Consider the following 10,488-nt stretch of genomic DNA (forward strand, 5'->3'; position numbering starts at 1 on the left):
GTACAGTCACCCATTGAGTAAGGTCCCTTTCAATATATAAAGACCCCTTCCCCACCATTTTCTATGAAACAAGTTCCGCCATTCCTCCACCTCCACTCTTCTCTTCCTAGTCTTCCCCTCCTCCTCTCCTATCTTGTCATTTGCATGAGTAGCCCTATCCCTCACTTTCTTCTCTCAACTCTATAATCCTCTCCCTTCCCCTCTTCCTCTCCGTAATCACTTTTCCTTCTTCATGTTGTGACCTTGACTTGCTTCCTAAGGGTGACAAGGTCTCGACACCCTTGTACATGGTTTCACCCTTGGTCCATGTGTATCTATCTACATGGCAATTTCCCCCATGTTGGTTGATGGTCTTATGCTCTTGTGATACTACTTTATCCCGCCCCCCCCCCCCTCCCCCCCAAATGCGGTTCTTTGGTCTTGTATTTACATGTATATCCACCTTTGGGTCAAGAAAAGGGGAAGGGATTGCTATGTTCACGTGTATCGATTGTGAGAGTGGGGAGTTCCACGATGTTACATTTGGGTGCGATGTGTGGAATTTAATACTAATCCTTCGGATTGGTTTTTCAATTGATGCTCCCCCTCATAGTTTTCTCCCCACTTATTGTCTCCCCATCTCATCGTGCACTCCAATTTCCTCTCCTTGTGGCACTATAGTGATTCCTCCCTCCATAGGTTTCCTTTTTAGTTCTCCTCCCTTTTACACTCCACGCCCTTTCTCCTTTCTTCCTAGCTACTCCCCCTCCAGACTTTCTTGCCTAAAAAGTAATGTATGGACTGGGTGAGTCATAGTTGCACGTAATGCTACTATTAGAGATTTGTTCTTGTAATGATAAGAATGAGATCTAAGCTTTGTTCACGTAATTATAGGAATTGATATCTAAGCTTGGTTAAGGCTAATATAAAGTTGGTTTAATTTTGTAAATGGTTGGTTTGCCGAAGTGTAGTAAAAGAAGGTCATGGTGTGTTTTCTGCATCCATAGCTCAAGTGGTTTCAGAGTTTGGAGAGCCCATTGTTGACGTTGACTTTTGGTAAGATATATTGATTTTCTTTATAGGAATTATTTTTTTGTTTTGAACAAGAGAACTTGTACAAAATGATAGTGAAAGTAATGCATTGCCTTGGTATGCTGAAAATATGGTTAGGCACATGGAGACACAATTTGGGCAATATGTGAGAAATGCACCATCAAAGAAGAGAAGAAACTCTTGCATTTACATGGATGATATTGCTGCGGAGAAGTAGCTTTTTTTTTGTCCATCAATGAACACCTCAACCGACTTTCATGTCTTGCCTTTAGCTTTCTTTTACTTTTGTCTTCACTTTGGAGACACTTTACATTAGATCAGGTTTTGGTGTATTCGCCTTCATTTTGAGCAAAATTTTACTCTTTTTCAAGAGCTCGAAGATTTGGTATCCTTCCAATGAGGTTGGTGGCGTGGTCTCCCTTCATAGCTCCGTCAGTAAGCACCATTTGTGGTGCAGGAGGAATCACCTGGTGGGGAGGGCACTACCCCATACACGGGTTGTCCTGCAGGAGGATCATAAAAGGTCATAGGTCAGACAAAGGTAGGGTTGGTAGTTCTTGAACCACTAGATCCTTGGGCTGGCGTACGTGGCAACAGGCTTGGTCTTACCAGTTGCATTGGTGGCAGCCTAGACATAGGCATTGTAAGAAATCCTAGATTTACTATATTTAGAACTGTGCTAAGGAATAGAAAAGAGACTGAGATAGCAGAGAACAAGGAATAATTGTATTGCTTGAATATCTGTAGGGTGGATGTGATTGTGTCATCCATACAATTGGGCCTCTCTTATATAGAGAGTGAAGAGTCACACATGAAAAGGTGTGTACTCCAAAGGGTATGTGCATGAAGAGGTGTGTACCCCTTGTGAAGGGTGTGTCCCTTGATGAGAGGGTACATTACAATAGGAATGTCTCTTGTGAAGGGTTGTGCCTCATTAGGAAGTGTCCCGTCGAAAGGGCAAGTGTCCCGTCGAAAGGGCATACCCTTCCACAAGTGTCCATTCATCAAACCATCCATAAGTCTAGAAATAGAGAAAGGAATACGTCACAGATCGTGACATCCCCTCCCACTCAAAAGAAGACCCTGGTGGAGATAATGAACTGATGTAGAAAATATCACTGTAAATTCTGAAAATACTGCTGTAAAATGTCAGGGTACTGCTGTAAGTCTTCATCAGACTGCCGAGTAGCGTCGGAGTCGTCCAGATCTCGAGCGTTCATGACTGGCTGAGTGAAGATATTCTTTTAGAGAGTGCTGGTCTGTCTTGACCACCGAGTTGGCTCCCATGAGATAATGTTTCCAAGAGTGATAAGCATGTACAACAGCAAGAAACTCCTTATCATAGACCGGATATCGGGTTTGGATATCAGAATGTTTATGGCTGTCAAAAGCAATAACTCTGCCTTCTTGCATCAAGACTGCTCCAGTAGCGATGTCGGAAGCGTCGGTCATGACCTCAAATGGGAGATTTGGGTCAGCAATAGCCATAACTGGTGTGGTAGTGAGTGCTTGCTTGAGTTGTTGTAAACTATACTCTGTTTCGGGAAGCCACTCGAAAAATTGCTGTGCTTTTCAATAATTCGGACATAGGAGCTGCGATTTCGGAAAACTGATAGACCTTTGTATGGTAGAAGTTTGCCAATCCGAGAAAAGAGCGGACATCATGAACATTCTTAGGAGTAGGCCAGTTTCGGATTACCTCGACCTTCTTGGGATCCATAGAGATACCTTGAGCTGAAATAACATGTCCCAAATATTCGAGTTGGTTCTTGAAGAACTCACTCTTCTCAATGTTGATGTAGAGAGAATTTGCACGGAGAACTTCAAAAACTTGGTGAAGATGTTGTTTGTGCTCATGTAGGGATCTGCTGAAAACGAGGATGTTATCGAGGTAAACGATGACGAACTTATCGAGGAAAGGCCTGAAGATGTCGTTCATTAATGTCATGAATGTGGCCGGGGCATTGTTTAACCCAAAAGGCATGACCAAACATTCATAGTGTCCATACTTTGTTCGAAAAGCTGTCTTGTATTCATCGCCTTCTCGTATGCGTATTTGATGATAACCTGAACGAAGATCAATCTTGGAGAATTGTGTTGCATGTAGAAGTTGATCGAAGAGGTCATCGATGCGAGGCAATGGATACTTGTTTTTTATAGTGAGCTTGTTGAGGGCTCGATAGTCGATGCAGAGGCGCATTGACTTGTTCTTTTTTTCCACAAGTAGTACAGGAGATCCGAAAGGGCTGCGACTGGGCCGAATGTGACCTTTGTCGAGTAGTTCGATGACCTGTCTTTGGATTTCTTCATTTTGAGTGTAAGAAACCCGATAAGGAGGTTTCGACGGTGGATTACTGCTGGGAATAAGTTCGATTGGGTGATCCACTGGTCGTCGAGGTGGTAACTGCTTTGGCAATTCCTGTGGAAAAATATCCAGGTAAGGCTGGAAAAAAGGTTGGTTGAGGTACTCAGGAGGATCCTTTGTTGGTGTCTCCTCGACTGCCGTAACCAACAGAAGTGAAGTCTTTACTTGACGTTTACGAACCCACTTCTTTGCTTGTAGGGCAGAGGCAACTGGGGTTGAAGGAGAGTCCCTAGAACCAGTTAGCTCAATAAGTTTTCCCTGGTGGACAAACTGGATAGTATGGCTGCGAAAGCTGATTGATGGATCATAATCGTATAGCCACTGTTGTCCGAGTATGACATCATACCGAGAAAGAGGCATAATGTCGAAGTTCAACTTGTCCGTATAATGTTGGATGCGAAAAGACAAGTTTTTAATCCTGGTGTTGCACAAGAAAGTAGTTCCATTTGCGAGTTCCAATCTGATAGTCCATGAGGCTAGGACTGGGGGTCAACCGAAGTTTATCGACCACAGAACTGGCTAGGAAATTATGAGAACAGCCACTGTCGATGAGGATGGTGACCGTTGTTCCACGAATCGGATCCTTGAACGCAAAGTACTTGAGTAGCCAAGGAAGGTTCGGGGTTGCTGGCAAGGCTCAGGTGGATGGTATTCGCCATTCAAACAGCTTTGCCTTTCTTGTCTTGTGCTGAGGTAGCATCTTCTTTTTGGGAAGTGCTAGGTTCCATATTAGAATTTTGCTTTGGTCGCTTGGGACAATCGAACCATCTATGGTCGCCTGTACAGATGGTACAAAGTCCTTTTGTGCTGGAGCTGTTCTTCTTGTCAGTGGCCGCACCTTTATGTTGGGGATGTCGGTAATGACTTTGTGAAGAAGAAGAAGCGCGATCCTTGGGAGAGTGCTTCTGTTGGAATCCAGCAAATGATTTCTGAGGCTTCTGGGGATCTTGAGACTGTTGCTGACCTTGATTACCGAAGTTTTTTCGAAACCTGGTGTTATCTTGAGGGTGAGCACCTTTGGCCATAGGAGAGTTCTGTGTGCGATTAGCACTCTGCTTCCCTGTGTTTAGGAAATCTGTAATGCGCTCTGCGTAAGCAATAGCGCCATCTGTGGTGGTGATATTTGCTTTAAGAACATCAATGCGTAACGAGGGATTTAGTCCTGAGATGAAAGCATGAAGGCGATCATCCTCAGTTAAACCATCAATCTCCAGCACCAATGTGGTGAATTGAGAGATATAGGAAGACAGGGAACCCGTTTGCTCCAACTGTCGAAGTTTTGAACGTGCTTGGAAGTCCGCATTGGCAGGTACAAACTGCTTACGGAGCACGTGTTCAAAACGTTCCCATGTTAACACACTTTTTCCGTCCTTTAAGCGTCTTTGCCACCATAGAGATGCTGTATCCTTCAGGAGGGAGGCTGCCAAGGCGATCTTTTTGCCTTCAGTGAGGTCAACAGTGTCAAAATACATGCGCATTTTAGCGAGCCATTGGTCAACAGTTCGGCGATTGCGTTGACCAGTGTAGGCTTCCGGAAGTTTGACGTCAAGTCTTTTAGTTTTGGAAGCTTGAAGTAATCGGTAGAGGGCACGTAGTTCAGTGTTTTCTACCTCTGGTGGGAAAGAGTCCGCATCGTCGTCTGGTTGCGTCACGTCATCCTCTGTATGTGCTGGACTTCGAGAATCTTGGAGTTGTTGAACTTTTTGAACCAAGTCGGAGATGCTATCCTGAAGCTGAGATATTTGAAGTTGTAATAGAGATTCACTTTGGACGTTGCCTTCAAGGGTCTTTTTGGGACTTGATTCTTTAATCTCTGGAGAGGCTTCACGCGAGCGGTGCGACATATCGGAGATCCCTGTGAGAAAAGCGCGAACTTGCGCTCTAGTTTGTACCATTCCTGAAAGAGGGTTCGAGCTGCTCCCTGAGGTTGCTCATGTTGGAGGGGGCAGGCGAGGCAGGATGGAACCACCCGTGGAAATCTGGTAAGGGAGGTCCTGTTTGAGGTAACACTGGAGATTCCGAAAATGGTGTTACTGCTCGTGATAGGACAGGGGTAGGTAGCAGAGTCCACGGATCTGAAAAGGGGTAAGGAGCTGCTGTCGGAAGTGGAGGATATCCAGGAGAGGGAGTGCCTTCAGAGTGTAAATACTGACTTGGAGAAGGTACAACCTGTAGAGGAGGATATCTGGGAGCTGAAGGAGGTGGAGAGTACCCTGGAGATGCCGAAGGTGAAGGGTAAAATTCTCTCCAAAAATGAACAGCAAACTCCTGAGGAATATCGTGTTCCGGATATCTTCGTGTCTCGTGGAACACAACCTGTACTGTGCTGAGGAAATAATGTAACTGAGGTGCCTCACGCAGAAGATAGAGGATGTGGTCCAAGTCACTCGGAGGGCACGTGACACAGAAGACCCAAGATGCAAAGGCTCCAAAATGGGCTGGCTGTGCAATTTGAACACGATATTGTGATGCCTGAGGTGTCCTTGAAAGGCCGGGTGAATTACCAGGGGTTTCCATGCTTTAATGTGGATTCTTTCATTTGCTGTAATTTGTTAAAAAGAATCCTTAAAAAGCAAGTTGGAAAGACTCCACCTGGCAATACTTTAATCTGCCAAGTTATTGCGTAGAAGAAGGCTGCAAGTCGGTGTCCGGAGATCCATGGTGCAATGGTTTTAAGAGGAGAGAACGAGGCTTGTCTGGTCTGGGCTGTCAACAGGCTGTCTTCATCGCGCGAGGAGCTGCAACTGGTGCTGATTTGGCAGGAAAAGATGGCGAAACAAGGGGAGGGCAGCAGGCTGTCAGGAAAAGGCAGGTATCCAGGGCTGCAATGGCAAGGCTAGGGCTGCAAATTGCGAGGGGATTGTCAACGAAAATGGCGAGGCAAGGGCTGGCAGTAAACAGGCTAGCAGCGTAAATGACGAAACAGGGACTGGTAGCGCAGGGAATGGCGAAATAGGGGCTGACAGCGCAGGCTGTGCGGCTGTACGGCAGGCTTGCGCAGGTTTGCGCAGGCTGTACGGCAGGGCAGCGAAAATACGTACAGGGTTGTACGGAATAACTGCGCAGGGGGGGTACGGAAAAGATGGCGCAGGGCTGTACGGCTGGCTGCGCAGGTTGTATGGCTGGCTGCGCAGAGATTTGCTCGAGATCCGCCGTACGGTGCAATGAAGAGGTTCGCCTCTTTTCGTTGGGGGCTGCCCAATGGGTTAATTGCCCAAAAATTAATTTGGGGGTTTAGTTTAACCCTAGGGTAGCTAGGGTAAACCTAGGGGTAGGGGATGGGTTTAATTTTTTGTCCCTTTTTACCCCTCTAGGTACCCTTTTGTAGGTACTTGGGGCCTAGGAGGTGTGCCTATTCGAAGGGGTGTGACCCTTGGAATAGGTGCACCTGTTCATGAGGGGATATGTCCCTATTGTTAAAAGGGGTGCGACCCTGCATGAATAGGTATGTCCATTTGCCCACGATGGGGTATGTCCCATGAGTGAGGAGTCGAGACTCGTCACCAAAAGGTGTGTCCCATGGTGGAAAAGGTGCGTCCCTTGGTTTTGGGACAGCCCAAGCACCTGAAGAGACACGATTTTGGTCGTGTCCATTCACATCAACTTGTGATGTGAGGGAGATGGAGAGGCCAGGATGACTTTAGGCCGGGTAGGCGTTAAAAAATTTTACGCTCATCCTCTCCATCTCTTCCATGCACAATGTGCACGGATGTCCTTCTAGCGGCAAAAATGTATCAGATCAGTGCTAGAAGGTGGGGGGCATTTCCTACAGGCAGGAGCGAATTTTGCTCTGATACCACTGTAAGAAATCCTAGATTTACTATATTTAGAACTGTGCTAAGGAACAGAAAAGAGACCGAGATAGCAGAGAACAAGGAATAATTGTATTGCTTGAATATCTGTAGGGTGGATGTGATTGTGTCATCCATACAATTGGGCCTCTCTTATATAGAGAGTGAAGAGTCACACATGAAAAGGTGTGTACTCCAAAGGGTATGTGCATGAAGAGGTGTGTACCCCTTGTGAAGGGTGTGTCCCTTGATGAGAGGGTACATTACAATAGGAATGTCTCTTCATTAGAATGTCTCTTGTGAAGGGTTGTGCCTCATTAGGAAGTGTCCCGTCGAAAGGGCATACCCTTCCACAAGTGTCCATTCATCAAACCATCCATAAGTCTAGAAATAGAGAAAGGAATACGTCACAGATCGTGACAGGCACACTTAGGTTAGGTACAGGTATGCAAGGAGTAGTCATCAGATAGGGAGTATTCTCTGAGTCGCTTCCCCACGTTGGATCTAATGGGTGTCGGGAAGCCGACATTCTAGGCAATGTGTCCTCCATAGATTCAGGCTACTCATTCCTCATGCCATATGATTTTGTGGCTCATAGGTGTCACTAAATGAGGGTCCTCCCTTGTAGAAGCATACATGCGGTGCTGTAGAACTCACCAATATGGTGGGAATCGATGCACTCCGTGTAGCCTCGAGCATGGTTGGTTGGGGTGGGTCTTGCGGCTCCTTTGACACTCAGTTTTGCCTGACAAATGGGTTTACCATCTCAATTGGTTTTAATCACCTAAACCTTTCCATCATATTAGAAAAAGTTTCTCGAAGCCGAGTGGTTGTGGTAATGGATTGGGGGAACGGGGCCGAATTGAGCTGGAATTGGGGCGATGGAGGCTCCCATATTTGGTTTTTCGCATATTTGTCATCGAAACATGAGCTTGAGATATCATTTGGGATGGTCCGTGTATGGAGTGTGAGCTTAGTGCTGAATTTCGGATTGAACTAATGCTAGGCCGGGCACTTGGCTAGATAGGAGGTTCAGATACAAGCACACTTCCAGACCTTAGGTGCATGTAGATGGATTAGTGTAGGTGGACACTAGGCCAAGCCCTATCAGTCAAGTCAAATAGTGCCACGGCCAGTCAACTGGCTAACCTAATGTGCTCTACATTATAACATAGCATGCGCTGAGTCATACTTAATTCAGCATGGTGGCTACTTTTAGTAGTTTTAGGGTCCAATTGAAAATTTACAGTGCTTGTAACCTGTTTTCAGGACTATATGGATATCACATATTTTCAGAGGCTCCCAATTTTACGATTTTTTCCTTAGTTTAATCAATCATAAAATTTACCCCTTTTATCAATTTTTGAGTTTTAGTTGAGTGAATCTGGGATGGTTGGTGAATAATTGATGATATGAATAGTAAAATTTAGTTCGAAATTTGAACTCTTGTAGTGATCACCAGCTAACTTAGTGTGCACTGGATTAGTGTTAATCTAGCGTGCACTAGGTTACTAACGCAGCGTGCGCTGGGTTAAGAGTTGAATCCTATTTTGGATTAGATTTGGTGCATTAAATGTGCCAACTGGCAGATCTTATCAAGTATCAGAGTGCCAGTTTGTGAGATAGATGGTGGTCAAAGCTAACCTGGCTTGGTCGAAGCTAACCCAGGATGCCAAAATTAGTTCAACATGTGCTGGATCATAATTCAGCGTATGCTGGGTTGAGATTAACCGAGTGTGTCTTCTCCAGATTGTGTTGCCGACGGATTTTTTGCAGATTTTTGAGCTTCTTTGGCTTCTATGCAATGTTTAGAGTGCTTGGGGAGTACTTTTTGACCTACTCCAAAAAGAAACAACAAAAAACAAGCAAGTTTGGAGTGAAATAGAGTGCTTTCTTTAAAAAGAGCACTGTCTGGCATTTCCAAGACCTTGAAACACACACCCAATTATCACTTTTTAGCTTTTCCCTAAGATTTGGATAGCATACAAAGTTTAGCAATGATTACGTCTACCTTTTCCTAGATTTGTACACCTTAAAACCTCAAAAAGGCATCTAGAAACAACTCGAAATGACTACCTACCTCTCTTCGCATTCACTATTCCTCTTTTCTCAGCTGATACATTTCCCAAAATACCAAAACCAACTACTTTTTACCTAGCTAGGAGATATTACAACTCTCTTGTGCCAATATGGTTGCAAGGCAACTTCTAACAAGATTCATGAGCACATTGTGCATATGTACAAGAGTTCGCAGGAAGGGGCTGCCATTGTTAACCCAGGTGGTTGACAATGCTTCATGATTTCAAGCTCATAGAAAAAGGAACATAAGCTTCGTAAAGAAGCTCAACGAGATCATATTAGTGTGGCAAGCAATTTAAGGATCACTGCATAATCAATTCATGAGAGAACATCCATATACAAATAGTTTGCCAAAAATTCTCATATAGTATTTTAAAGGCCAACTAACCTAGTTCAAGCTTGGAGCCAACATAATGAAACAATCATATGGACCTACATAAATTATGTGTGTTGTAATTAAAACAAAAACCATAGGAGAATAGTTGCGAATGATGAAACTACTAATGCCATGATGGATGAAGAAGGGTAGCATGGAGAACAAAGGCGCCACACACACACACACACACACACAGGTTCAAAATCGTGGAGAGGGAGAAAGCTTCATGACATGTATGCATGCATGCATTTTGTAAACTATTAGATTGGCAACTTACATGAAGGCAAGAAAGCTCAATCACTCCAATTCCATCTAGTAGTTAGTTCTTATCTCATCATTTCATAACATTACACATTCCTCAAATTAATGTAGAATCTAGAGGTCCTATGCATAAACATAAAAAATATGCTCTTGTATGGTCATCAAAGTTCATCCAAAGCTTAAGAGAGCATACAACTGGCAAAGTCTAAAACAAGATATTTGTTAGGTGACTCCAAATAAAAAGCCATGGTTCCATGCTTCCAAACAAGTATACTAGGAAAACAAGATTGGCTATCACACCCTTGGGTTAGGTGACTCTATATACTTCAACTGGTTGGGTGACTATATTAAAAGCCATGGTTCCATGCTTCCAAACAAGTATACTAGGAAAACAAGACTGGCTATCACACCCTTGGGTAATCTAAAGCAAAATATAGTCAAAGGTTCCCAATAACCCAGGCTATTGTTGCGTACATTCTCATAAGAAGATAATCCAAAAGAGATACAAGAGCCAAGCTCCTGAAAACTTTGCTATAAGTAGCAGTTTGGTCTCGAAGGAGAGCCTCCAAGTGCATCCTTCAACA

The sequence above is a fragment of the Dipteris shenzhenensis genome, chromosome 24 (assembly GCF_047967505.1).
Source record: "Dipteris shenzhenensis isolate YYH24624 ecotype China chromosome 24, Dip_SZ_1.0, whole genome shotgun sequence".
NCBI classification, from domain to species: Eukaryota; Viridiplantae; Streptophyta; class Polypodiopsida; order Gleicheniales; family Dipteridaceae; genus Dipteris; species Dipteris shenzhenensis.